This window comes from Myotis daubentonii, chromosome 14 (assembly GCF_963259705.1).
Source record: "Myotis daubentonii chromosome 14, mMyoDau2.1, whole genome shotgun sequence".
NCBI lineage: Eukaryota > Metazoa > Chordata > Mammalia > Chiroptera > Vespertilionidae > Myotis > Myotis daubentonii.
The window spans coordinates 53,302,150-53,329,889 of record NC_081853.1 but is presented as its reverse complement, the minus strand read 5'-3'; the positions used below and the strand labels follow the sequence as shown (position 1 = coordinate 53,329,889).

The following is a 27,740-nucleotide window of genomic DNA, read 5'->3' as shown; positions in this document are numbered from 1 at the left end:
GAGGAGAGAGAGAGACTCCTGGGCACCCGCACAGACCTAGTGGCCCACAGAGATAAGGAGTTGGGGAGAGAGAAGGGATGGAGGCAGGAAGAGAAACCAAATGGGGACAGAAGCCCACAGGGAGAAGCAGAGAGAAGCCGGACAGACACAGCCGGAGGGGAGGGGAGGAGCAGGAGGCCCTGGGGGTCTTGCTGGGGGTGGGAAGGCAGGCGCACAGCAGCCTCCCGAGGCTCCGAGACCCGTTCTTCCCGTGCCCCCGCCCTCCTGGTGGTCAGCTTTGCTTTCGGGGACCATTCCCGGGGGGGGGGGGGGTGCAAATCCTGCGGGGCGGGCAGGCGTTTGCAGGCCTTTGCTGCAGGCCTTCAGCGTGGCCAGCAGCCGCCGAGCCTTAGCTCCTCTGCCCCGTGCAGGGAGGGTTCTCTGGGTCCGCCTTCTTTCCTTGCTGGAAGGCTGGCCTTTGATTGATTCCAAGTCCAAGTGTCCCACCTAGATTCGCTCAGACACCCCCCACCTGGGTGCTGACCCCGGATTCCTCTCCCCCTGGCCTGAGATGCCGAGAAGGTGTGTGTGCAGACAGACAGGGTGCTCTGGCTGCAGCATCGTCCACACGGACACCCACCAGGAGACTGGAAAGTGGGCGAGAGCTCGGTCCTGTACTCCCGGGATCAGGCCTGGCACCACCATGGGGGGCACCTGCCCATATCCCCGTGACACTCACCGTCCCCAGACCTGCTGCCAGGGTCTGTTCTCAGGTCTGGGTGGCTCTCTCTGCTGGAGGACTTGGACCACAGGAGAGTTTGGCCTGTCTGGGAGCAGTCCTAACCCAAAGACTGGCGGATAAAGTTCCCCGCTTCCTGGTCCCTGGCATGGCACAACTCCGAGGAGTGTCCCACACGGTCTCCAAAGAACCGCGGTGCCCACAGGAGTGACCTGCTGGTTAACAACCCCCTGTTAACAGGGCCTTTCTTTCCTTCCCCATCTCACTTCCCTGCTACCCTACTGGGGCTTTCTGAGATACCACCCTCACCCCCAGGTGAACCTAGTGCCAGCCTAGTCTCATCTTCTGGGGGTAATGAGCCCAAGACGGGCGGTGTGGTTGGAGCCGTTCCTCCCAGCTCGTGTGAATCGAGGGAGCGTACAGGGCAGCGTCGCCACGGTAGAAAGCATCACCCATCATCCGGGTCTGGGTTTCCTGGAGACCACCCAGGGCCCTGGCTGGAGCCAAAGTGTGTCTCCACAATGATTGGCGGGCAAGCGCCGCCGTAATGAATAAGCGATAGAAAAACAACAAGAACAGTGGGGAAAGAATAGGCTCAGTAGCTTCTGTACTTGGAGAACTGACAACGCAGATCAAGCCAAATGCCCTGTAGCCAGCCGCGAGCTTGGAGTGAGCTGACCTGCCTCTCCTGGCCCTTCTCGGGCTCCGGTTGCCAGTGGTTACCTGTGAGGCGGGTGTGGTCAGTGGACCTCTGTCCCGAAGGAGAAGGACCCTGGGGAGAATGGTCCTCCTAAGAGGGGGGTGGCGTACCTGGGCAGAGTCTGGGCGTAGGAGACAGGCTGGGGTTGAGGCCCTGCTCCCCCATGTTCCAGCTGTGTTACCCTGAGCAAAGATTTAACCTCTCTGAACCTCAGCTCTCCCACCTGTAACACAGGGGCCACAACATGGCACTAAGATGAGAGATGACGCGGCACGTCCAGCAGCTGGAGGAAATACAGCTTCCTTTGCTTTCTCTCCGTCCTCCTCCAAGGGAGCCACGCCCGTGGCCTGACTGAGGGCAAGGTTAAGGCCAAAAGGAAGTGTGACCTGAGACAGCCCCGGCCACATGGTCAGCCACTGAGACGGCTGGACACCACCGCTCCCCACAGGCAGCCAGTCTGCACCCGTGGGCGTGGGAAAGAGACGTAAACGCTGACGGCCATTAAACACGAGTTAGACATGCCATTCCGCGCCACCAACACATTTCCAAAGTGCACATCACAAGCCTCTTGTTGAAGCTCTGGCAGCCGGCCAGGGCCAGACCACAGAAGGAAGTTGTTTTCCCACTGGGGCTGCCGGGTGGCCGGGCGTGGCCAGGCCTCCACGTCATCGCAGAGTGTGGGCTCTGCGGGGATTTCCTGCCCTCCCTTCCGCTCTTTCTCCTGTGGGCCCTGCTGCGAGCATCCCCAATGTCCATGGCCCTGCCAGCAAGGAACATCAGCTCCCACCGACCCTGCTCCCCATCTCCAGAAAGGCCAGGTCAGCGAAATGTCCACAGAGCCCCTCCAGGTGGCCTGCTGGCCTTCCAGAGACCCACCTGGGCTTTCTCCCGCCTTGGGGGACCCAGGAAAAGGGTTTTTTCTCACCCACAGTTGGTAGAAGTCCATACCCTCTGTGGCGTCACGGACTGAAAGGTGGCCGCAGGCCGAGAGGTGGCAGGTCTGTGACGCAGTTGGCCTAAGTCAAGCCTCGTCCCCGCAGACAATCTGCAAATATTTATCGAGGGTCTGCTGCCTGCCGGCTCTGCGCCCAGGTCTGCAGACACACAGAGATGCCCTGTGCGGGACAAGGAGCCTATGTGCTGACTGGCGAGGCAGATGGACACGTGGAACCGGGGTCCTGTTGACCTCCCAGCTATGCTTTTGATACTTGGATGCGTGGGAAGGTGCAGGCTGAACACCAAGACCTGGCCTTCCTCTCGGTGACCTGGCCCGCTCCTGGAGCCTGGAGGAGGCTGTGGAAGCGTTCTTGCTTTGCCGTGGCCTCCCCTCCAGGCAGCACTGGATGCGCAAAGTTCTCAGACGGGCCCCTCCGCAGAGGAGGAAATGGAAGCTGGGTGAGATGAGAGTTGAGCTTCTATCCTATGTGGTCCCTGACACTTAGGGTCGCCATAGCAGGAGTGGGACTGGTTTAGTGTGTGGAAGATGCTGGCAGACCAGCTCTGTTCTTGGATTTGCAAAAATGTTGGCTCTTCTACATGGCACACAAATAGACTGAAATCCTAGGAAATGAAAGGTTTCCCTTCATACTTAAATCCTACACACCTACCCACCTTCATAGATACCTATTTGAATAAACATTTTTATGCACTTTCCTATGGATAGAAATATAATGCCTCAAATTATGGGTCGGTAGGATGTGGTTTTATTTTTCATGTTGCCTTGAGTCCTTGAACTCTCATTGGCCAGACTGTGTGATTGACGTTCGCTGAGTGTGTCTGGCCTTTGCTGTGTGCCCAGGACCTTCACTGAGAGTCTATGATGGGTCTAAGTCTTGGAGGCCTGCCCTCAGCTGGAGTCAGGGGGTTCATGGACAGCCCTGTTCTGGTCATCACATTGGGTAGCTCATGAGAAATCTCTCTCTCTCTTTTCCCTTCTTTCTTTTTCCCTCTATCCCTCCCTTTTTCCTTCCCTCCCTCCTCCCCTCCCTTCTTCTTTTCCTCCTGTCTGCCCTCCCTCCTTCCCTCCCTTCCTCTTTTCCTACTGTCCTCCCTCCCTCTCTCCTACCTTCCCTCTCTCCCTTCCTCTCTTTGTCTCTCCCTCTCCTTCTCTCTGCCTCCCAAATTGCCTATCCTCCTGCTCTCTCTAATTACAACAGGTTTCAGCCTTGGCTCTGGCACCTGCATTTTTCAGACAATGAGAGCAAGCCCTGACTGTGTTGTGATGTTCTTTTCCACAAAAGTGCCTTTTAAGTAAACACTTTTTGGGCCAATCTCACTGAATTAACTATCTGGGTCATTTGAATTTCTTCTCCAGGAAATAATTACGGCCTTTGGGAAATGTAAAGTGTGCTGCAGCCCTGTGAACGGAGAGGAAACACCAGCCTCCCTCTCCCCATGCCACCCCCTTCCATTCCTATGTGACCGAGGGAACCAAATTAGCAGTGACTCCCATCTCTGGGGTCCAGTGTCGCTTTGGATCTCTCTGGGGGAAGTCCCTTAGGCATTCGAGACAGCTCCAAACGTGAGGGACATAATATTCATGTTACTTTTCTGCGTATGAGAGTAGTGACTTCCTTCCAGGCAGGTAAAAAAAAAAAAAAAAAATTTTTTTTTTTAAATAACATTCAGTAGATTTCCTCTCCGATTCCAGAAGGTGAAACAGAGAAATAAGTGGTGTTGTTACCACACTCATTGCTCAACGTTGGGAGAACCAACGCTTCCTTCACGGAGCAAGGCAAGAGCAAAAGCTCTTAGACCTGAATCGGGGAGTGGGTTGCTGGGGGGTGGGGTGGCTTTGACTGTGGTAATAGAACGTGGTGGAAGAAGCTGGCAGCCCTTCTCCAGTTGGGGGATGAAGGAAGCTACCTTGAACGTGAGAACAGTTTCTCTTGGTCATAAAAATGCCAGGCGAATAGGCCCTCACGTCCTAGGAGAGGGGCAGACACCCGATGGGTATCTTTCCCAATACCCCTGGGGAGGCAGAGCTGGACGGAGGAAAGGTGGCAGGAAAGTTTGCAAGGAGCTTTCTGTCTGTTTGCTAGGGCTGCTACCACAGGGGACCACAGACTGCGGGACTTTGATGACGACAGAAATGGATGGTCTCACGGCTCTGGAGGCCAAAAGTCTGAGGTCAAGGTGTTGCAGGTTTGCTTTCTTCTGAGGCCTCTCTCCTTGTAGATGTCTGTCTTCTGCCTGTGCCCTCCCATGGCCTTTCCTCTCTGCATGTCTGCATTCTAGTCTCCTCTCCCCACAAGGACACCAGGCGTGCTGGGGTGGGCCCCACCTACCATAGGACCCATTTGACCTTAATTACGCCTTCCAAACCCTCTCCCCCAGAAGGCCACCTTCGGAGGCTCTGGGGATTAGGATTTCGACGTTTGAATTTTGAGGAGGACACAATCCCGTCTACAATGGGCTGAGAGGAGAGATGACAAGGCGGGAGCTGGATGACAGGAGAATAGAGGGGATGCTACTGATTGTGCTCCAAGCGGCTGGTGTTTAGAGGTGTCAGGCTCTCAAAGGTGCCTTGGGTCACCTGACTGAGGCCCCTTGACAAGAGGATGCCAAGAGGTGAGCTCCTCAAGGAGGAAGGGAGACCTGGCTGTTGCCCCAGGCTCACCAGCAGGGTGTCGGGGAGGGTGAAGGCGGGGAGGGGAGCGAGATGCAGCTCTAAAGAACTGCCACCCAGCCGTGCGGAGCCTTGCACAGGTGAGGCCGCTGTGCGCAGTCGCACAAGTTGCTCACTGCACGTTCACATCCCGCGGTCACGTGGCTGTGTGTGGGAACAGCACCCCTGGATCTGGGCTGCAGCCTGTATGGCCACTGTGGCCCTGACCCAGTAGAGGGGCATCCACTCAGCCCTGAAGGACCACGTGGAAGCTACAGAAGACATAGTACGAGTGATGGTGAGCGGACTCTGGTTCTCTCTCCACCAGCATTTAAAAGCTTGACGGACCTTCCATCTGGGAAAGGCCCAGGGGTACTGGGAGATGGAGACAGAGTAGGTCCTGAGGCGGAACTGTCTTCTCAGTGAGCTGGGCAGGTGGGAGCTGAGTGACTGAAGAATAGAACGGACATGACTGACTTGTACCCCAAGCTGGTTGTCTCTTTGGGAAGAGCAAACACTTTTTAAAAAAAAAATTGACTTTTTACCGAGAGGTAGGGAGAGGGATAGAGAGTTAGAAACATCGATGAGAGAGAAACATCGATCAGCCGCCTCCTGCACACTCCCTACTGCGGATGTGCCCACAACCCAGGTACATGCCCTTGGCCGGAATCGAACCTGGGACCTTTCAGGCCGCAGGCTGACGCTCTATCCACTGAGCCAAACCGGTTAGGGTGAGCAGACACCTTTTTGAGGTGAGGTTTTAAAATTCTGACTCACTATGCATCCAAATGCACCCATTGGACTCATGGATCGGACAAAGATTCAATGGCAGGTGCTTTGGTGGGCGCGGACGAGAGGCATTGGCCTCCAGGACTATCCATGAAGGGGAAGACAGCCATTCGGCGAGCTCTGGCCCAGAGACAGGCTGGCTGCCTGATCGTGTCGGGTGGGCGTCTCAGCAGCAGACCGTGAGTCAGGGATGCGTGGGAACGGATGTAGTAGGGAGGTGCTCCCAGAGGCCACCAGGAAGGGGTGGGGGGGCAGCGCAGGGTGGAAGCCCAGCCAGATGGTGAGCCCAGGCAGAGCCCCTGCCCCCACCCGGTCCACGTGTGCTCTGCAGGTCACACCTCAGAGACTGTCCTGACTCCAGGCCACGGAGCTGGGTTTCATGGTCCCCAGTCAGCCGTCCTTGGCGCAGGGCCACCTGGGAGGTGAGAAACTCCCAGCTTTCGGCTCTTGTGAGCAGAGAGCCGCAGGAGCCCTCAGACAGTCCTAAGGGAGAGCAGCAGGTGTGGCTGTTCAAAGCAAAGGACCACAGCTGCTGGGGGCGGGGTGACAGGGCGGGCGAAAGGATGTCCCTGGGGCCTGTCACAGTTGTGGGCCGGCCACAGGCCCGCGTGGACTCCATCCCTGGAACTGTTTTGAGACCTGAGTCCGTGAAGAAGCCTGAAACTGGAGCCAGAACCACCAAGGCAGAGAGTGACTCCTCAACTCCCCAGCTCTTTGACCTCGAGTAGTGACTCTGACCTTCACTCTCCTCACTGGCACGCTGGCTGGTGGGGAAGGGGTGGCAGTTCCTCCCTCCCGGGGTGGCCGTAAGGATATAAAAGGCAGCACCTGCTAAGCGAGCGCCTGGGTCCTGCTCGGCCCACAGCAGGAATCTGTGAAATGCCACCTCCCTTTTCTGCCTCTTTCCCTCCCTCTTCCTGGGGAAGACGGGGAGCAGCGGCTGCTGAGAAGTCCCTGCTCATCTTGTTTACGGACCTGTCGGCGGAAGGTAACAATTTAGATGGCAACTTGCGCCGCCAGAGTCGGGAGTTGGTGTATTAATTCCTTACTATTTGCCGTGACAGGTTGAAAGCCCAGCATTTCGGGCGACACCGGGGCTCCCACTCCACAGAATACAGAATCGCAGGCACCTCGCTGCTTCCTGGCCGCACCAAGCATTTCACTGACTACAAGTTCCCATCATCTCCTCGGCTCTGGGAGCAAGATTGGGGTGGGGGGGGGGAGGGTGGAGGGGAGTCCCCGCAGGGCTGACTTCATCCTGTGTGCTCTCCCAGCAGCCCTGGTGAGCCACCAGCCCCAGGCTTAGAAGCCACTGTTGGAGTGGCTTCTTGGAGAGCAGAGGCAAGCCCCTCCTCTCTGCTGTGTGGTCTGCACCGGGTGGCCATGGAGTGCAAGTGCCATCTTGTTGGCTCTGTTGGCACCCATCTCAGTTAGGACACAAAGGCATGCAGCTCAGAGTGACCTAGGAGGTGGCACTGCTGAAGCCCCTGTCCCTCCTTCAACGCAGGCTTCAAGCAAATGTCCACGTGAGGTGGTGTTGTGCCCATACTGCAGGTGAGAATACTGAGGCTTGAGCGAGCTCTCAGCCAGTGAGAGGGGGCATCCAGCATTGAGCGGATCGCTAGCTTTCTGTCTGGGAGACACCAGGCCACACTGCCTCTCCTTTTTCCTAAGACTGCTGCCCCCAGGCCCTGTATATGGGGATGGGGGTGGGTGGGTCTGTTCTACATCACCTGAGGCGTTTTAAAGGGATCGAGGCACTCCATGACCACTTCAGGCTCATACCCTGAGGATGATGCCTTTTTCTACGCTCTGCCTGCTCCCTCGCAGAAAACCAAATTACTATAGAGTAATTCGATGGGTGCCTTTTATCTCTTGGGCATAATCTCCAAGTCTCTCTCTCGACCCTGAGCAGCATATTAAACAAAGCATTTCTCCCCATCAAATTACCTATAGTGAATGGGGAAAGCTCTTCACTGAATTTCTCCTTCTGCTTAGAATAGTGCCCACATCCCAGGGCAGCGGGAAGTGCCGGGGTTAGCAGAGAGCCTGGCACCGGTGCGTCCTCCGTCGCTGTTAGCGGTCATCCCCGCCGGCCTCTTCCGGCCGGTGCTCCTGCATGTCCTCCAGGAGGAGGAGGAGCTATTTCATTCCAAGTCTGAATTCGTTTGTGGAAAAAGTCAGATGAAACCAAGCCTCCTGGGACAGCTGAGCTCAAAGAGGAATAGTTGAGGCAGCCCCGTCCCCTGGGACTCTGCATGCTGCTGGGAGATTTCTGTCCCCCTCCCTGTCCGACACCATAGCTGCCGGCCATGTGGGCTCTGGAGCACTTGACGTGTGGTGAAGGCAAGCGAGAGCCTCCATTTTCAATGTTGGTTCCTTTACATGCAGAGACCCACAGGCGGCGAGTGGCTGCGCCTCTGCACCGCGCAGGTCAAGCCCTCCCTTCGTCGTGACTTAGGGAGGCTGTCACTTTAAGCACAGCACACATAAATGCTCTACCCCGATTTACTGCTGGGATACGCATCCCCATAAAGCTAAGGACTATAGCATGGGAGCAATAAAGGAGCTGATGAGTCTTCCTTGGAGGTGAGCGGCTACGACACGAACACCAATGAGTGGTGCCCGACCTGCAGGTGGGCGAGGGGCTCCCGCGGGGAGGACCACGGTGGTCCTTCTGCTCTAGGTCAGCTGGCGATCTTCCCAGCCTCCTGCTGAATCAGGAGTGAGAGCGTCCGGGCCCCTTCGAATCCAGACGCTGCAGACAAGTCCATTGTCGTTTCTTGTAAACACACCCCAAGCTGTGCTCTGAACAATATACAGTGTACAATATGCTTCCCTTTTACCTCAGTAACCCCGTTTCTAGAATGTTATCCTGGCATAGAAATACCTCCCAAATAAAGAAATCGTGTTTTATACACAGAAATGTTAGTTACGGTGGTATCTGCATCAGAAGGGCCCTGTCCCATATTTACTAAGAGAAGGGCTGAAGGAACTACGCAAGGCGATGGTGGCAACGATTCAAATAGTTCAGGAGAAAATGGCTACGAAATTGCATGATATCAATATGACAGGATAGTCTGCAACCACTAAAACCATATTTACATTACAATGCTAACTTTCTAAAAAGCAGAATCCTATTACGGAAAATTCTCACGTTTTTAAACGATGCATAGACAAAAGACTGAAGGAACATGAATGATGAGAGTTTCATTGGATTCTGCTTCTGGGATGATGATATAGACATGGACTTCATCTCCCTCTAACATTCTATATGAAACAAATACCAGGAGACCAGAAGGTGGAGAGGAGTAGCTAGGGGGGTCTCAGGACTGGAGGAGTGATATGTTGATGAGTTTTCTGGTTTTTGTTTGTTCTTTTTTATTTTTTTGTCTTATAGACACCACAGTTGGAGCTAAAGAAGTCAGCAGCCCAGAAACACCAATGAGTCCAGATTTTTAAAAGCCCCAATTAAAACCTGATTGAGAGAGAGGGAGAGAGAGAGAGAAGAGAGAGAGAGAGAGAGAGAGAGAGAGAGAGAGAGAGAGAGAGAGAGAGAGAGAAGACACAAAACAGGAAAGAGGCAGACTAGCAAGACAGAAACCTTGCAGACAATAACTACTCTACTCTAGCCAAACAACACAGAAAACAGTGCGGCCACCACCACCCATGCCAGAAAAGGCCAAGTGGGAGGGAGCCTAGACTTGCACCCCCGGGAGGCTGGAACAAGGAATCCCACACCCTCCCACAGGGGTGGTGCTAGGGAGGCCAAGCAGGGAGCCAGGACTTTCATCCCCACTGGCCAGCAGTGAGGCCCCTTGCCCCTAAGCCAACGAAAACAGAAGGTTTAAATAAGAACCAAAGACTTACAACATAACAGGAAAATGTCCAGGCTTCAATAGAAAATCTCTTGCACTACCAAGACCAGGAAAATCTCGACTGGATGAAAAAAGACAATCAATAGATGCTGACACCACTAACCAAAAGGATCGAATAGACATTCATAGTACACTTCCCCCAAACAACTGACTACACCTCCTTTTCAATGGTCCGTGGAGCACATACCAAGATGGAGCATATCCTGAGCCATTAAAGCAAATCTCAATAAATTGAAAATAATTCCAACCACAGTGAAATCAAACTGGAAATCAGTAACAGGAAGATAATGGAAAAATCCTCCAAATATGTGGAAACTGAAAATACATTTCTAAATAATCCATGGTTTAAAGAGGAAGTACCAGGAGAAATAAAATAATTTATGGAACTGAATGAAAATGAAAATGCAACATATCAAGATTGTGGGGCACAACTGTAGCAGTGATGGAAAAAAAAAATGTTATGGCACCAAATAGATACATTGGAAAAGAGAAAAATCTCAAATCAGTAATATAGCCCCCACTACAAGACTCTAGTAAGAGGAGAGCAAAACAGACCCACAGCAAGCAGCAGGGAGGAAATAATTAAGATAAGAGCAGAAATCAGTAAAATTGAAAACAGAATCAACAGAGAAAAATCAATAAAACAAAGAGAGAGGGTCCTTTAAAAAAAACTCAATAAAATTGATAAACCTCTAGCAAGACTGACAAAATGAGAAAAGAGAAAAGACACAAATTATCGATATCCAGAATGAAACCAGGCTATCAGCAGGCCCTGTGGGCATCAGAGATAATAATAGAACACGGGAAGCAACTCTACACACATCATTTTGACAACTTGGAGGAGGAAATGGATCACCTTGTTGAAAACACAAACTCTTACACACCACTCACCATGAAATAGATCATTGGAATCGCCTTTTAACTCTTAAAGAAATGGAATTTTTAATTTAAAAACTCCCCCCAAAATACCTCCAGGCCCAGATGGTTTCACTGGAGAATTCTACCAAACATTTATACCAATTCTACACAAATTTCTTCCAGAAAATAGAAAAGGTGGGAACATTCCTTCATTCATTCTATGAAGTTAGCATTATCTTAATACCAATCAAAAAAAATTACAAGGAAAACTATAAACCAATATAGCTCATGAATACAGATGCAAAAATCTGTAGCAAAATATTAGCAAATGGAATTTAGTAATATATGAAAAAAGTATATACCAAAATGGAGTGGAGTTTATTCTAAGGGTATAGGATGATTCAATAATAAAAAATCAATTGGTGTTATCTATTATATTAACAGGCTACAGGGGGGAAAAAACTACATGATCATATCAATGAATGCAGGGAAAGAAGTTGACAAACTTCAACAACGAGTTTGTGATTAAAAAAACAAACAAAAACACACCTCTCAGAAAACTGGATATAGAGGGAACTCCCCCAACTTGAAAAAGAGCATCTACAAAAACCCTACAACTAACCTTACACTTAAAGACCACATGCCTTACCCCTAAGTTCAGAAACCAGGCAACGGCATTGGCATTTGCCTCTCACATTGTGTTGGAATTTCTATAAAGCAAGAAAAGGGGGGGGGGAGGGGGAAGCATACAGTTTGAAAAGGAAGAAATAAACTGCTCCTATTGCACATGACATGATTGTCTATGTAGAAAATTCCAAGGACTCTACCAAACAAACAGAAAGAAAACCCCGTAAAACTACTCAGTGAGTTTAGCAAAACCATAGGATACCAGATAAGCATAGAAAAATCAACTACATGTTTATACACTGGCAGTGATCACGTGAAATTAAAAATGCAGTACCATTTAATCACTCACTAAAACATGAAATACTGAGGTGCAAATCTAACAAAACACATAAAGAACTTGTCTGCGGAAAACTGTAAAACACTAATGATAGTCATTAGAGAATCTCAATAAATGGAGAGTCACACATAGTTCACGGATTGGAAGACTCCGCTCAGTGAAGATGTCAATTCTCCCCAAATTGACATTTAGTTTTAACACACTTCCTATCAAAATCCCAGGGTGATTTATTTTTAGATACAGAAGAGTCTTCTAGGATTTTTATGTCAAAGCAAAGGAACTAGAATAGCGAACACAATTTTGAAAAAGAAGAATGAAATGGGAGGAATAAGTCTTTATTGTTAGGACTTCTATGTAGCTGTACCGGTCCAGACTGCCCGGTCATTTGGGACGGATAGACGCAAAGATCAATGGAACGGAACAGAGAACCCAGAATTGGACCCACACAAACCGGCCTGACTGATTTCTGACAGATACAAAAATGATTCCAAAGAGGATAGCCTGCTCAACCAGTGGTGCTAGCGTTAGATGGACATCCTTAGGCAAAACCAAAACCAAAAGCAAAACCAAAACCAAAACCAAAACCACACGACTTGATGTCTCACACCTTATACAAAAATCACCTGGAAAAGGATCACAAACGTAAATATAAAATGTGAAGTTATGAAACTAGTAAAACTAGGAAAAACAAACAAAGGGAAAGGAGTTTGAGTTGGCTTTCTCCCCCGGTCACTTAAACAGCCCGACCACAATACTGGGTAAAGCAGTCTGGGCGACAACAAGGTGCGGTGTTACGGCGAAGCTGCTGCTTCTCTTTGGAGCCTGGTCTCTGAAGGTGCCACGGGAGGTGTCCCGGAACATCCCCGGCAACGGCGTCAGCAGGTGTAAGCTGCGTATGGTTTTCCAGAGTGATGCTTCTGGGGACAGAGTTAGTGTGGGTATGAAAGTTCTGTGACCTTGAAAACAAGAGAGCCGTTTCCCTTCAAAATCCTAGTGTTGCACAATTTCACACTTAGGTTGGTGTTTGTCTTGCTATCCTGACAGCCTCGGGCATTTTTCACTCCTTAAAAGACCAGAAGGCAAGGAGAATCTCCGAGGTGCCGTCCTTCTCGTGGATGAGGGGACCCCTCCCCACCCAGGTGCTCGGGAGAATTCAAACACGCATGGCTGGGCCAGGCGCAGGGACTGATTGGGCACAGGAAGGGCTGTCACTGTCTGTGGCATGCATGGGGCTGATTCTCCCCTCCGATGGTTGGCTAGTATCGCATGGAGTTGGTCTCTCTTCCTTGAAGGAGGCCCCTTGTCACCCCCCTGCAGGCCCAGGAGGTTTCCTGTTAATTCTGCCCTCAGGCTGGAGAGAACGGGAGTCGCTCCTGCCCAGCCCCAGGCCCTGTTCTGGTCACTTCTGCTTGTGCCCCGGGCTTAGAGTGGGCTCTGCATAGCTCTTGCCCCTGCTGGCCCCTGTCCCTGCCCCTGTCCCTGTCCCCAGGTGTTGCTGTCTGGTCCCAGAAGCTGACTGAGAGCCAGGGCTCAGCTCCTGACTCCAGGCTCGCTTAGCAGGCCTGGCCCTCTCCCTGGCTGCCTGGCTTCCTTCCCGCGCTGGCTGTCTCTCTGCTGCCTTGCCCAGTGGCTCCGTGTCACACCTGGCTGACACCCACTGCCAGGCATCCCTCTTTCCTAGCTGTTGGTCAGGTGGCTGTGGAGTGCTCAGGGGAAGCTCGGTTTGGCACACAGCTCCATGCCTGCCTGGGTCCTGGGGTGCAACAGAGAGTCAACTCCTCTCCCACATCAATGTACTGGGTGATAGCTGGTTTTGTTCCAGAGTAATTGACCCCCTAGAATTAGAACAGAGCCAGGCACAGATCAGGTCTTGGAGGGTCTTCTCAAGTGTCCACAGGGAGCCCAGTTGATGACAGGAACCCTGGGAAGATATTATAATTGGAGGCTCTGAGGACCATGGCCAAAGACCCACAGTCCAGGGCGTGCTCGGGGGCCCTGCGCCAAGCCTACCTGTGGACCGGCATGCAGCTGTTCTCTAGATGAGTGGTTTCATGTCCTGCAGCCAGACCAGGAAAGGGGAATTGTACCTGCCTCAACCTGGTCCCCCTCCCGAGGAAGCAAGGCACCGTTTGCTGAGGTGTGCCCGGGTCTGAGTTGTTCCTGGTGCTCACCATGCCAGACCTGAGGTGAGTGTCCCACAGGAGGAATTCCAGCCCTGGCACCCCCGCTCTCATCCTCAGGCAATCCTACCACGTTCCCTAGGTGCCAAGGAGGCAGGCCTGCCTAGGAGCGCTGGCCTGGGGCTTCCTGGCTAATTTCCAGGGATGCATTCATTTCGGAGTGGCGAGTCTTCTGGGGTAGACTGAAAAAGCCCATCCCGGACTCTTTTCTTGAAGCTTCTGTATCAAACCTTGTTAAAATATGGAGAAGGCCAGGCAATTCTGTGTCTGCCCTAAAATAAATTTCCCAGAGGAGCCTTTTTAGAAACCTGAATAGCCAGCAACGCTGTTGGGAGCAAGTGTCAGAATGTGGTGTATGCGATGACACAGTAAGGGATGACTCAGTGAGGTGACCTGCAGCATAGAAACGGCTGGTGCTCTGAACACCATCCTTTTTTATGGGCCAGGGAGGTGGAACCAACTGGCCTAGTAAATGATCCTGGCAGAAGAAAGTGAGAAGGAGCAGGGGGGCGGGGAAGGCCAGGGGTCCTCTTGCAGCCAGGGACGGAGGGACTGCAGAAGGTGGCAGTGACATAGTAGGCAAGGATGGGGACATAGTGAAGGGATACCACGCGGCCCGTTGATATTTCCCAATTCTCCCAGTTTCTTTCTTTTTTATAAAAATTATATATTTGTATTGATTTCAGAGAGGAAGGGAGAGGGAGAGAGAGGTAGAAACATCGATGATGAGAGAATCACTGATCGGCTGCCTCCTGCATGCCCCATACTGGGGATCAAACCTTCAACCCGGGGCCTGTATCCTCACAGGGAATCAAACTGTGACCTCCTGGTTCATAGGTCAACGCTCAACCCAATTCTCCCAGTTTCTTGAATGAAAAACTTGTATTTATGCTTAAAAGGAGTTTTCCCATGAGTGGTTTAGGGAAATTCTGACCATCCTAGTCTCATGCGGTAGGGTTGCAAGTGCAAACACAGTCTTGTTCATTGGGGCACAAGAAGTCAGGGCCGGTGGAAAGCCTGGCTTCAACCAGCATTCACACAAGTTTAATTTCATTTCCTCGGTCACCTGGCCCCGAGTCTCTTAACACACAGCATTGGCAGGATTCCTAAAGGACTTCTGTTCTGTAGACACAGGGTTACGTTGCCTACTGACTTAGACTCTCTCCCATACGCGCTGAGGTGGAGAGGGAGGCAGCAGCCGGAGCACAAAGGGTTTTGCGTCCCAAAGAGAGGAGTCGGAGCTTTCTTCGGTTGGTTCGTGGGGACAGCAGAGGTCTTTGAACAGGAAGCTCTGTGATTCGCTTTGTTTTTTAGGACTGCCCTGGGAATTCCTCCTTCCTCACAGTCCTGTGTGTACAAATGCAGTTACATTGATGGTGAGATCTGTTTTACTTTTGTAATTTCACACGGTCACACGCCACGTAACAGCAGGGATGTGCTCTGAGAAGTACATTTTTAGGTGATCTCATACTTGTGCAAACACAGACTGGTCTAGAACCTAGATGGCCTAGCCTGCTACGCACCTGGGCTACATGGTAGAGCCTACTGCTCCCACACTACAAGCATGTACAGCACATTACGGCACAAATCAACACGCAATGAAATCAAGCACAAGAGAAAATGATGTAATTAAAGGACATAGTCAGCTCCAGATGTATGAGGCTGCAGCCAGCATAAGCCAGCAGGCTATTTTATGGCAAACTTTTTTTTTCTTGTAAGTAGAAAGAGTACCCTCTCCAATAACTCTAAAATGTATAGTGCAGTCAATCCATAAACCAACAGCAGTTGTTTGTTGTCATTACTGTGCATTATGTACTGTTCATAATTGTCCATACTTTGACCGACTGGCAGCCCAGGTGTGTTTACACCAGCATCACCACAAACGCCTGAGGAATGCGTGCACTACGACGTTACCACGGCTACGACGTCAGCACTTGACGACAGCTGACGTCACTAGGCGGTAGGAATTTTCCGTGCCATGATAATCTATGGAACCACCATTGCACATGCGTACTTGGTCGGCCATTGAGCCGTCACTATGCTGCGCTTGACTGTACGCCCCGGCCGCCTGCTGAAGGACCCCACCCCGACTAGATGTCTCAGGGAGACCCCGGGGGCGGGGGTGGGGCGCCTCCTGCTGGTAATTCCAGCGTCTGTCGCTGCTAGGCTACTTCCCAGCTCTCAGCCTCCATTCAGACCCCCTGCGCCCACCGCTGCCGCAGGTAGGGGCGCTGCTTCTGTGTTCTGTCCTGTTAGATGGCCCCACAACAGGGTGACTTAGGCCCACGAGTGTCACCGGGGTGCCAGCCACACTTTCTCTTTACGAAGACTTTTTATTTAGAGAAGTTGAAGGTTCACAGTGAAACTTCTTTATTTTTTTAGCTTGAGATCCACCACTTTCCTCCCAGCGCACGGAGCTGGATTTGAGGCTCACTTTGAAAGAAAGGCTGGTTTGGGCTGTTGCTGGAAGCGATTCAGCCTTCCCCAAGGCTGGCCATCAGCAACTCAGGCATATTTTAGAAGCAAATTGAATTTGGGCAGCGTTTCCATTGTGAATGTTGTGTTTCTCTTCTTCGGTGTCAATAATTATGTACAGGAAGGTAGGGGACATAGCGGCTATGGGCGGGTCCTGATATCAAACTGCTAAAGTAGTTCAAGTCCTCCTTCTGCCCCGCCCTGTGCGACCTTGCACCAGTGACTTTGCTGTGTCTCAGTTTTCTCATCTGTCAAATGGGAGTAATAAACCAGTAACTATTACCTAGAATTGTTGTGAAGATTAAGTGGATGAATAAAGTTTAAACACAGTGGTGAAGACGGTGAGAATCGTACTGACAGGAAGAAAGGGAATGTGGATGCTACAACTGCAGTGGAGTAGGAGGAGTTGAATTCGTGGGACTTGCAGACCTGTGGAGCTGTGGGACACGGCTTTGCTTTTCAAATAAGCATAATTGCAGGAGGTTGGAGAGTATTTTTCTGTGGGTAAGATTAAGGTGAAGGTCGGCAACTATTGCTATGGGGGATTTAAAATGTAGCTTTGCCCAGAATCAGGGGAATAGATGATTTAACCTGGACAAGTATTGTCTCTGTGAGCTCATATGGCTCTTATCACGGGGTACGGAGGAGTTTGAGCTATTAAAATAGACAAGTTGCAAAATGAAGAAATTATGCCCCTTGTACTCGTGCACTCTGGTGGTTCTGAGAGCAAGGGGCCTGCAGGCTCAGAGACTAATTAAAGGATGGCTAGGAGCCCCCAGCTCTCCTCGGGCAGCAGAGGTTTCGGGTCAGCGGGTTCCTCAGCTGCTAGCTGAGGAGGGCTGGGCTTTTCTCACCCTGACCTTGGAGCCTGGGGCTGCTGCTCTGTGTTTAGCCTGGGAGGCGGAAGTATCCTGATGAAGTTCATTGTCTTAAGCTCTCATCCTTGTTTATGGGCAGGAAATGCAGTGGGACTGCTGGAACCCCAAGAGGCCATCCAAACCTAATATTCCAGCGATTCCCTGCCCCCCACGGTAGGTAGGACAGGTGAGCAGGCTGGATGGTACTCCGTGCAGAAGCCGACCAGCCACCAAGACAAGGGGTGTTCTTCCCACACCTCAACCCTCCACTTTTTTTTGTGTGTAATTTTTTCTTTATTATCAAAAGCTTAATAACATTAAAACTTTAATAATTAAATTAAGGCAATTTTAGAAAAAGAAAGAAAATCTCCTTCCCTCACCCAGTTACGTTTGCACATTCCCCTTCAGTCTTAGTCGTGTTGTGAATATAGTTTTAAAGGTTTGAAACCCATATCATGGACACCATGCAGTCTGGTGCTCATTCAACAGCATCATGTCATAAGCATCATTAGTGTTGCTATATGATTCCATAAGTATTTTTCAGAGCTTTATGACAAATATTCCATTGAGTTACTAGACCATCGTTTGTTTAGTCATTCCCTGTTAATGGACATTTAGATAATTTTCAACTTGTGTCTGTGATGGTGACTGCTCTGGGAACATGTTTGTTATTTATAGTCAGTTTCTCCTATTACATTCTCCCTTTGGATAAAATATAGGGGGTGGGCTTACTGGGTTGAAAGGTGTGAACATCTTTTCTTCTTACCATGTATTATCTTCCAAAAGGATTGAAACAATTTCCAGTGTTACTGGCTATGTATCACGGTACTATTTCTTTCCCAACTTCTCTCGTGTTGGCTGTTGCCATTCAAATTTGTATTATTCATTTTCATAGCGAAACCTTAGTACCCCACATGTGCTTCAAGGGCATTTCCTGTATCATTACCCTCTTCCCTGCACATGACTCTTTCATCCAGGAGGATCTGCAATCCACCATGCCCTGCTGGCCTTAGCGTTTTAGGGCATCCCTACAACACCAACTTGGTTCTGAATCTGTTTTCACTGGTTCTTAAACCAGGTCTGGAGTCTCCCTGCCTGCCTCTAGCTCCTGCCAGATTTGATTCTCTTCCGCATTCTTCTAGTGTGGCACTTTTTCTGTCCAGTTAACTCCTACAGTTGTTTCCATTACGGAGTTACTGTTCCATGCTCTCTGGACAGCATTCCTCCTCCTGCTGGTGAGCACTGATTTAGACAATTAGTGCATGTAGCAGGGAAGAACATTCCCCATAGGTTTGATTATAATGTGTCTTCTCTTAACAGGAGTTGTCTATGTTTTTTTGCCATTTCATTCATTCACTCATTCATTCATTCAGTCATTCCAACAAATATTACTTGGGTGCTTAAAATCTTCTGGATGGTACAGATATGAGTGAAGATACAGTTTCTGCCCTCATCATATTTTGCCGGGGACACACACTATTCATAAGCAATTCAATGAGTGAGTAATATATCAGGCAGTGGTAAGTGCCAAGGAGACAAAAATAGGGTCAAGGGACAGAGAATGCTGGAGAAATGTGGGCAGTGGTGTCCTGGAGCTGGTGTGTACCAGCTCCTGAAAATTGTGTGTATATCTCTTTCCAGCCCATATTTAATTATCTCCTGTTGGCAGCTTGACATCGGCCATGATGGAAGTATTTACATCACACACATAAAATACTACCATTCAGAAACAACTGGTTGTTAAACTTCTCTCAACACACACTGGATATGGGGTTGCTATTTTGTATGGGTTAGTTAGGGAAAACCTCACTGATAAGATAACATTTGACCTGGAGGGGGTGAGGGAGGGGGACATATGGGTATCTGGGGAAGAGCATTCCAGACAGAGGGAACAGCCAGCGCAAAGTCCTGAGGCAGGTTGTGGTTGGCATGCTTTAGGAAAAAAAAAGGAGGCCAGTGTGGCTGACGCAGATTTGGAAGTGGTGGGGAGCAGGAAGAAGGGTGCTAAATGATGAGGGGGGGGGGGTAAGGGGAAGACTGGGAGGAGATAAGAGCAGATGTAGGCCTTGTAGTTCATTGTAAATATTCTGGCTTTTACTCCTGATTTGAGATGAAAGTCACTGGCGGATTTTGAGCTGGGCAGTGTCATGTTATGATTTATGTTTTAAAAGGATTGCCCTGGCTGCTGTGTTGAGAGCAAAACTGTAGGAGGGCAGAATTCCAATCATGAACAGGTGACTGAGATAAGCCAGGAGAGAGCTGATGGTTGTTTGGATTGGTAGCGGAGGTGAAGAAATGTTTAGATTCTGAATACCTCGTCAAGGAAGAACCCACAGTATTTGCTGATGGATCCGTTATGCTGTGTGTGCTAAAGAATCAGGATGATCCCTTTCTATTAAGGCATTTTCTTTTCTTTTTTAAAGTTGGAAAACATTTTTTATTTTTTAAAATTTATCTTTATTGTGGAAAGTATTACAGATGTCCTCCCTTTCTCCCCATTGACCCCCCTCCACCCCAGTCCCGCCCCTTCCCCAGGCCTTCACCACACTATTGTCTGTGCCCATGGGTTATGTATATATGCACATAAATTATATGGTTCATCTCTTCCTTCCCACCCCCCCACTCCCGCTTCCCTCTGAAATGTCAGTCTGTTGCATGCTTCAATGTCTCTGAGTCTGTTTTGTTCGTCAGTTTAATTTGTTCATTAGATTCCACATATAAGTAAGATCATGTGATACTTGTCGAGGCCTTTTCTTATAGTAATCTTAAAGAAAGTATTTTAGTTGAGGGAAATTTGAGGCATGGTGGCAGAACCTATACCCAGTTCTTTGATTTATACTTCATTCTTCTACACAAATCTTATTCTGAGGAAAGATCTCTTTTTGATTATGTGTGATACCAAGCAGTTCAGTTTTAAGTAACCCAACCAAGCACAAACTGTGGGGAGAATGCTGGAGGTCCGTAGAATCCATTTTCCCCTTACTTTATACATAGCAGCAGAAGTTACGTCGGCTATGAGACAGCTAGATGTGCCTCTGGGACCTAGTATGGGTCAAGGGAAGGTGAGTGAAAGTATCACTCCAGGTGAATGCCACACAAGAGAAGAAATTTTTCCTCTCCCTCTACCCCCTAAACTCAAATCCCGATGTCAGATGTGCCGATGACTTGGCTTTGACCATGAGCCAAGAACTGTGGCCAATAAAATACAGAAACCAAGGTTCTGAGATATGCAGAGCCGTTACCCCTCACTACTTCCCTTAGAACTGCTTTATGAGAGAAAATACAATATTTTTTAGGTCATAGATTCTTGGGGGTCTTTTTGGTACAGCAGCTTAACCTTTACCCTAGCTAATAGAAGAGCCAATTCCAAAACCAACCAACCAACCAACCAACAGAAATCAGAAAGTAGAAAGTGACCTACTCCAACCGAGGAAGGAAGCCTAAAGGATCAGAACGTTTACACAGGTGCACATAGAGGAAGACCAAGGACAAAGGACTGTCCAGTAGCTGGACGCACCGACAGAAGGCTGGCCAGGATTTTAGGTGGAAACAGTGGGAACAGATTTACACTGGTAATAGTGAGTAGATGGACATTGGGTAAGGCAGAGGAAAGAATGCTGGAGTTTTAAGGCAGGAAGAATTTGTTAGCACAAGACCAGTTTTACTGGAAAGTGGGGGCTGGGGTAGAAAGCTGAGAGGGGAAGATGTTCTACCGTGGAGGCAGCAACATGTGAGAAACCATTCTGTGAGAAGACAGTATTGCCGTTGATAAGAAGGTGCGTAGGGACAACCCAGTAGGTCTTTTGAAAATATGTCTTTTATTGGCCATGCACTAACCTTGATCTATGTTAAAGGAGGGGGGAAAAGACACCTAACAACCTTCCCCATTAAAGTTAATGGGGAATTGCCTATAAAGTCTACGGGCAGAATATGGCATGATGAATCTGTATGATTATTTCATGACGCTTCCCAGAGATAAATAAGGCTCTTAAGAGACATGTTTATTGGTGAACAATTTATGTCAGTGTACATACCATCAGCTGGAATGTAATACACAATTGCTGAGGATAAGACAGGAAACGATTACCAAGTTTGGCTCCAGCTGGTGCTGCACCCGTGGGAATGCCGTGAATAATGGCCGAATCACAATGAAGATAAATTGGTGCACTGGGCAAACACTTCCAGGGAACTAACAGAATCTCTCTAAGGAGCTGGTATTCCCTTGAAGGCCACTTTGGAGGGCAGGTCCATGTCTTTGGCAGGAGCCATAGCCCCATGCTCCAGGGTCCTGTCTAGGCACCTGTGTGAGCCTGAGTTTCAGCTGAGCCACTGGACTTCCGTCTTCTGTCTTCCCCATAGCCCTCTGGGTGTCTGCAGCTGGAAGAGCTCTGCCCACTTCCCTTCTCGCTGTATCTCCACTTAGTCATTCTGAGGGGACATTCCTATAGTTCAGTTCCTTACCTCCCAAGTATGTCTACATCTTCCATGGTTTGACTCTCACTCCCCCACTCTTCAGAGGCTGCTCTTGCCCCTGCTGCACAGTGTGGCAGTGAATAAGCACAGAAGTGCTCTGCTTTCCAGCCCACATCACGCTAGTCCCCACTTTTATTTACTGCTCATGATGTTCCCCTTTCCACACAGCACCTTCCCATAGTTCACCACTTTTAGGGTTCATTTCAGGTGTCAGTTGTCCCACCTCCTTTTCCCTCCAATTCTTCAGGGTAGCTTGAATAGGTAGAGTTAGTAGAGAAGACCATCTAGGGAAGCATGAAGTGATTACTAATAGAGCTTATGTTAATCCACTTGTGGTATATCATTTGCAAAAATGACCATAAGTATTCCCCCTTCACGTCACCATGTTGCTATGCAATCTGACTTTGTAGCTCTATCAAGACATGAAGTCTGTTTCCCCACCTCTTGAATCGAGTTTGGCTTTAAGGCTTGCTGTAGCCAATAGAAAGTGGCAGAAGTGACACTGTGTCAGTTCTGAGTCTAGGCCTCAAGAGGATTTGTGGACTTCTCTCTCCTAAAAACCAGTCCAGTCATGTGGACAGGCCCAGGCTAGCCAGCTGGATGATGAGAGACGAAATGGATAGGAAATGAGTCAGTCCAGTTGTCCAGGGCAGGCCTCGGAAATATGAGGGCTCAGTGAATACCAGCAAAGCCAACCAACAGCTGACCTGCACTTGACTGCAGATGTGTGAGGGAGCCCAGCCAAGAACAGAAGGACCGCCCAGCTGAGCCCATCCCCAATGCCAGGATAGCAGGTTCTTGAATAATGTCGTTTTGTTATAACATTGATAAGATGCTGTAGGAACTCAACTCTGGTTTATAGCAGTCAGCCTGTGGTAAAACTGGTTCCATTATACATTGTTTCCCTTAAAGTCCAAGAACCTACAGATGACGTTATGTGAGGACTGACTTTACACAGTATCGTGTGAGCTAGATAAATGCTGTGGTTTTAGGCCACGTAGTTTTGGGGTTGGTTGTTAGCAATAGATAACTAACATTATTTAACAAAGTTGGATGGGGTCTGAGAATATGAAATGGTGATGTGTGTTCCTTTCCCTACACTTAGCAATCAGTGCAAATAACTTCATTGTCTTTTAATTAATTTTACTAGCTATTATAGGGGGACATTTCTGGCTAATGTCTAAGTCAGTGGCACAGCTGATGAATTCCAAAAGCCTAGTTCCATAGTCCCTCATATCTTTGGACATTATCCCCAAGGAGAGACAGTACCTATGGCTACCCCACCACAGAGGATCGGAGGTGTGCAAGGATGGATAAGCATAGAAGGCAGACTATAGCGCTGACAAGACTAAACTTGAAATCTGACACTGACTAACCTCTTTGAGCCTCAGTTTCTTCATCAGTAAACTGGGAACAGCAATACTGGCCTCCCAGGGTCATTGTTAGGATTACATGAGATAGTCCGTGATCAGGGCTCAGCAACCTGTAGGATTGGGAGGTCGAGCTGGGAAACCTAGAGTAACTGAGGAGCTTAGAAAAGCTGTGTCCTCCCACCTGAATGAGGAGACCGTCCCAATGCCTTCTTGTCAGGGACAGGCCTCAGTTAAGGTCATCCCAGGGCCACCTGAGAAGATCTGGGGCAGGTAGAACTTCCCCTTTGCTCAGAAATCATGCACCTGGCAGTGGGTCCCGCCCTTAAAGGCTTAGCTGATGCCCTGGTCAGGACAGGGCTGTGCTCCTGGCCAACCATCTCTGCTCTTTGTGCTGGCGATGTAGTGTTTAGTGAATTCCTTCCTGTTTTTGAGCCCAGAAGTGATTGTCTTGGTGGCCAGGGTATGTGTTTTCCCCAGAAGAACATATGAGTAGGGACTGATTTGCTCATTTGCATCTAGTTCGCTCCTGCTTCCTGCCCCTCTGTCCCCGTCTGCACCCCCAGGCCTCAACATTGCTCCAATTCCTGTGGGTCTGCAGGCTGAGCCCGGGCTGTGGATTTATGTCCATCAGAAGTCTGATTGAGGGTTAGGAGACATCATTTGGGATGTGATGACAATCACAGGCACAGACCCTACAGTTGTGGCTGCTGTTTCTTTTCATAGACTATTCCCAGGAGGCCTCCATCCTAAGCCGTTGCCAATATCTGCTCAAAGCAGCATATTTCTCCATAGCTCTAGAAAACTTTAAAGGGAAAACACTGAAGCTTTGGGTTGTCTATTCTTTTTGTCATCCCCTGTATCAGTGGTTCTGAACCTTCTGGCCCTTTAAATACAGTTCCTCATGTTGTGACCCAACCATAAAATGATTTTCGTTGCTACTTCATAACTGTAATGTTGCTACTGTTATGAATCATAATGTAAATATCTGATATGCAGGATGGTCTTAGGCAACCCCTGTGAAAGGGTCGTTCAACCGCCAAAGGGGTTGCGACCCACAGGTTGAGAACCGCTGCCCTATATCATTCCATATTCTTCCGGAATTTTTGTATGTGCATACATATATATGCACTGATTTTATATATATATGTATGTATATATATACACATATATACATACATATATATATACATACACACACATACATATATATGTATGCATACACACAGGAATATATCACTTTCCATTTATATGTATGTGTATACATGAAGAGATAATACTTGTGTGCATATACTTATCTATATACATATATGTACATATGCAAAATGAGATCGTATGGGTTAGCAGCCTTTTGTTTTCCCATACTATATGATAAGCATCTTTCTCGACCAGTAAACGTTTATTAAAAGGTCACAGGCTGGAGACCAAAAGCCAAATTCAGGGCATAGGTGATCTTGTTTGAGAGTGTCTTTTAAAGACTTGAATTTGAATGTCTTAGGAAGGGGCATATATCCTTCAATCCCTGACTGGCCCTGGAGGCATTTAAGATTGTCATCCTGAGTTTTATATGATTTACAATGACCATCATGCTACCATATAAATCAATATTTCTCAGTAGTAGCTGGCATTTGGGGCCAGACAACTCCTTGTTTTCTGGGGCTATTTTGTACATTGCAGGACACTTAGCATTCTCGGTCCCCATTAACTCAATGTCAAGAATGGCCCCAGGTCGAGGAGACGCATCCTCCTGCCTCGCCCTGCGATGAGCTCCCCAGTGGTTCCAGGCGACCTGCAGCTTCCCCCGAGTCAGAGGGCCCAGCTCGCCTTCAGAGTAGTAGAAGCGAGGGAATGATGACATCTGAGGGTCTGGTCCAAGAAGAGACAAAAGTTCTGAAACTTAAGACAAAAATGGCTGATAAAGAAAATGTCCATAGACCTACAAGGAGCAAAAATAATGTAACAATGGGAAAAAATTGTACTCCATTAAAACCTTCTAATGAATCAACCAATTCAACTACAGCCACTGATACATATAACTTGGAGAATAATAATCAAACTCTGCAGTTGTTACCAATTACAAATGATCACCAAGGTCAACGTATGACATTAAGCCAAGCGTTTCACATTAAAAACAATAATAAAAAGGAACAAGTGACTACAGAAAAGCCAAAGCAAGATGCTAACGTGCTCAAGAAACCTGTGCTTGGATCTTATCGTGGCGAAATTGTTCAATCTAAGGCTCATTCATTTAGAAAACCTGTACAAGTCAAAGATGAGCATTCTGCAATAACAAAGAAACTTTCAGCTCCTATCTCTAAGGCCACAAAACCTCAGCCTATCAACACCAGCAGTGTAATAGCAAAAAGTCACAGAGCCTCAAAAATGATGACTACGACTAAATTTGTGAGGGCTACATCTCAGAATGAACAACTTTTACGTCCTCCTATTAGAAGTCACCACAGTAATACTCATAATACCCAGGACTCCCTGAAATAAGGCATTGCCAATGTTACATACGGAAAGGGTCTCATGAGAAAGAATTACTACAATTAAATAGAGTTTTATCTAGTGTCAAAACCATTTCTTCTCAGGAAGTAAAAAGAAATAATATAGTATCAAGAGGCATCACATCTGAAATGATAGCCAGGCCTGCTTCATCTTCTAATATCAAACAGATAGAAAAGTCAAAAACCATTGAGCAGTGCAGGCATACTATAGCAAAAGCAACTATCAACAATAGAAGGGCTCAGCCTAAAGAAACCATAGAAGAAAGAAAAGCTCATCTGAGTGAGTGGAGAGCTAGCAAAGGAAAAATATTGAAAAGGCCTCCTAGCTCAGTAATAACCCAGCCTGAACCTGAAGAACAGAATGAAAAACCAGTTGGGTCATTTTGGACTACCCTGGCAGAAGAAGATGAACAATGATTATTTACTGAAAAAGTAAACAAGACTTTTTCTGAATGCCTAAACCTGATTAATGAGGGATGCCCCAAAGAAGAAGTATTAAACACACTGAATGACCTGATTAAAAATATTCCAGATGCCAAAAAACTTCTTAAGTATTGGATACACCTTGCACGTGTCGAACCACTCACAAGTTCTATTGAAAATATTATCTCATCATGGATGGAACTGGAGAGCATTATGCTAAGTGAAATAAGCCAGTCAATAAAGGAAAAATACCACATGATCTCACTCATTCATGGACAATAGAGACCATTATAAACTTTTGAACAATAATAGATACAGAGGCAGAGCTGCCTCAAACAGATTGTCAAACTGCAGCGGGAAGGCCGGGGAGGGTTGGGGGGCAGGAGGTAGGGGGGTAAGAGATCAACTAAAGGACTTGTATGCATGCATATAAGCATAACCAATGGACATAAGACACTGGGTGATAGGGGAGGCTAGGGGACTGTCTAGGGCGGGGGGATAAAATGGATACATATGTAATACCCTTTGTAATACTTTAAGCAATTAAAAAAAAAAAAGTAAAAAAAGAAAATATTATCTCAATCTTTGAGAAGGCCATTCTGGCAGGAGCTCAGCCTATTGAAGAAATGCGACATGCAATTGCAGATATTCTAACAATGAAGAGTCAAGAAAAAGTTAAATTTGGAGAAAATCTTGAGGAGGCTTGTGCAACGAAGGAAAAAATCCAAGAAGTCAACATTGAAGATATGGGTGTTAATCGAGAGTCAGGAAAACCTGAAATGGAAAATCAACATCATAGAAGTGTGGTATTTCAAGATTGTAAAAAAGACACAAAACAAAAGATCCAACCAATGATGTTAAAACCCCCAACACAGAAACTAGGGAGGGTTGCTTAATTAAATATCATGTGTCTACTACACCATATTTGCAAAGTGTAAAAAAGAAAATGCAATTTGACGAAATAAATTCTACATTTAAAGAGCTCAAGTTTCTAACACTAGTTAGACGTTCTCAGCGACTTCAAGACAAGACTTCTAAATTGCCCGATATGTTAAAAGACCATTATCCTTGTGTGTCTTCACTGGAACAGTTAACAGAGTTGGGGGATGAAACTGATGCTTTTATATGCTGCCCTAATGCAGCACTGTGCCGGATGTATTTGGAGACTGACACAACAGAAGAGAAATAAAGCTATGATAAGAAAAAAAAAGAAGAAGAAGAAGAAGAATGTTCCCAGGTCAATGTGACAAACAAAACTGACCTCATGAGTGGCCTACCTGGGTCGTCTGCCCTTGTCCTGGCGCATGATGAGATCTTCGTTGACTTTCCTTCACAGACATACTTAAGTATGATGAGCACACATACTAGTTTACCTGGGGTAGTCCCAGGGACTCCTGGGCTCCAGATGTGGGTATTAATAGCACCCTGTCAGAAGTGTCCTTGTTTGGATAACAAAACCATTGGGTTACCCTAAATGTAAGACCCCACTAAGAAATGGTTAGACATGTCATAGTTCTGCTCAGCAGAGACCCGGGCTAAAGGTGCAGGTGCTTACTGTGTCTTCCCAGAGTTAACTCCTTGTCTGAAAGTGGCTCATTTGTCTGATGGTGAATAGCTTCTACTGGGTGGAAGCAGGTGGAGAGGGTGTATGTGTGTGTGCCATGGGCAGATCCCACTTCTCACCAGGGCTGAAAGTCAGGGCATTCCATGATACAGGCACAGTCTTTAAAAAAGTGAGTAGAGGCTTTTGCTTAAGGCCAGAGCTTGGCTGGAGAAAGAGGGTGTCTGGTGACCCCTTGGTCTCAAGAGCTTTCCAAACAGGGAGAACCTCTCTGACTCACCCTCTGTGGAACCCCAAATAATGAGATAGGCTGCGTGTGGCATTAACATTTATGTTACACACTGCATATCTATATTGCATATGTATTTATGCACTGTATT

At 48.2% G+C, this 27,740-nt stretch overlaps 1 pseudogene; it reads left to right on the top strand.

Annotated features, from left to right (window-relative positions):
- Positions 1 to 24,607: 24,607 nt before the first annotated feature.
- On the top strand, positions 24,608 to 26,997 carry LOC132215741 (cytoskeleton-associated protein 2-like; annotated as a pseudogene).
- Positions 26,998 to 27,740: the final 743 nt, after the last annotated feature.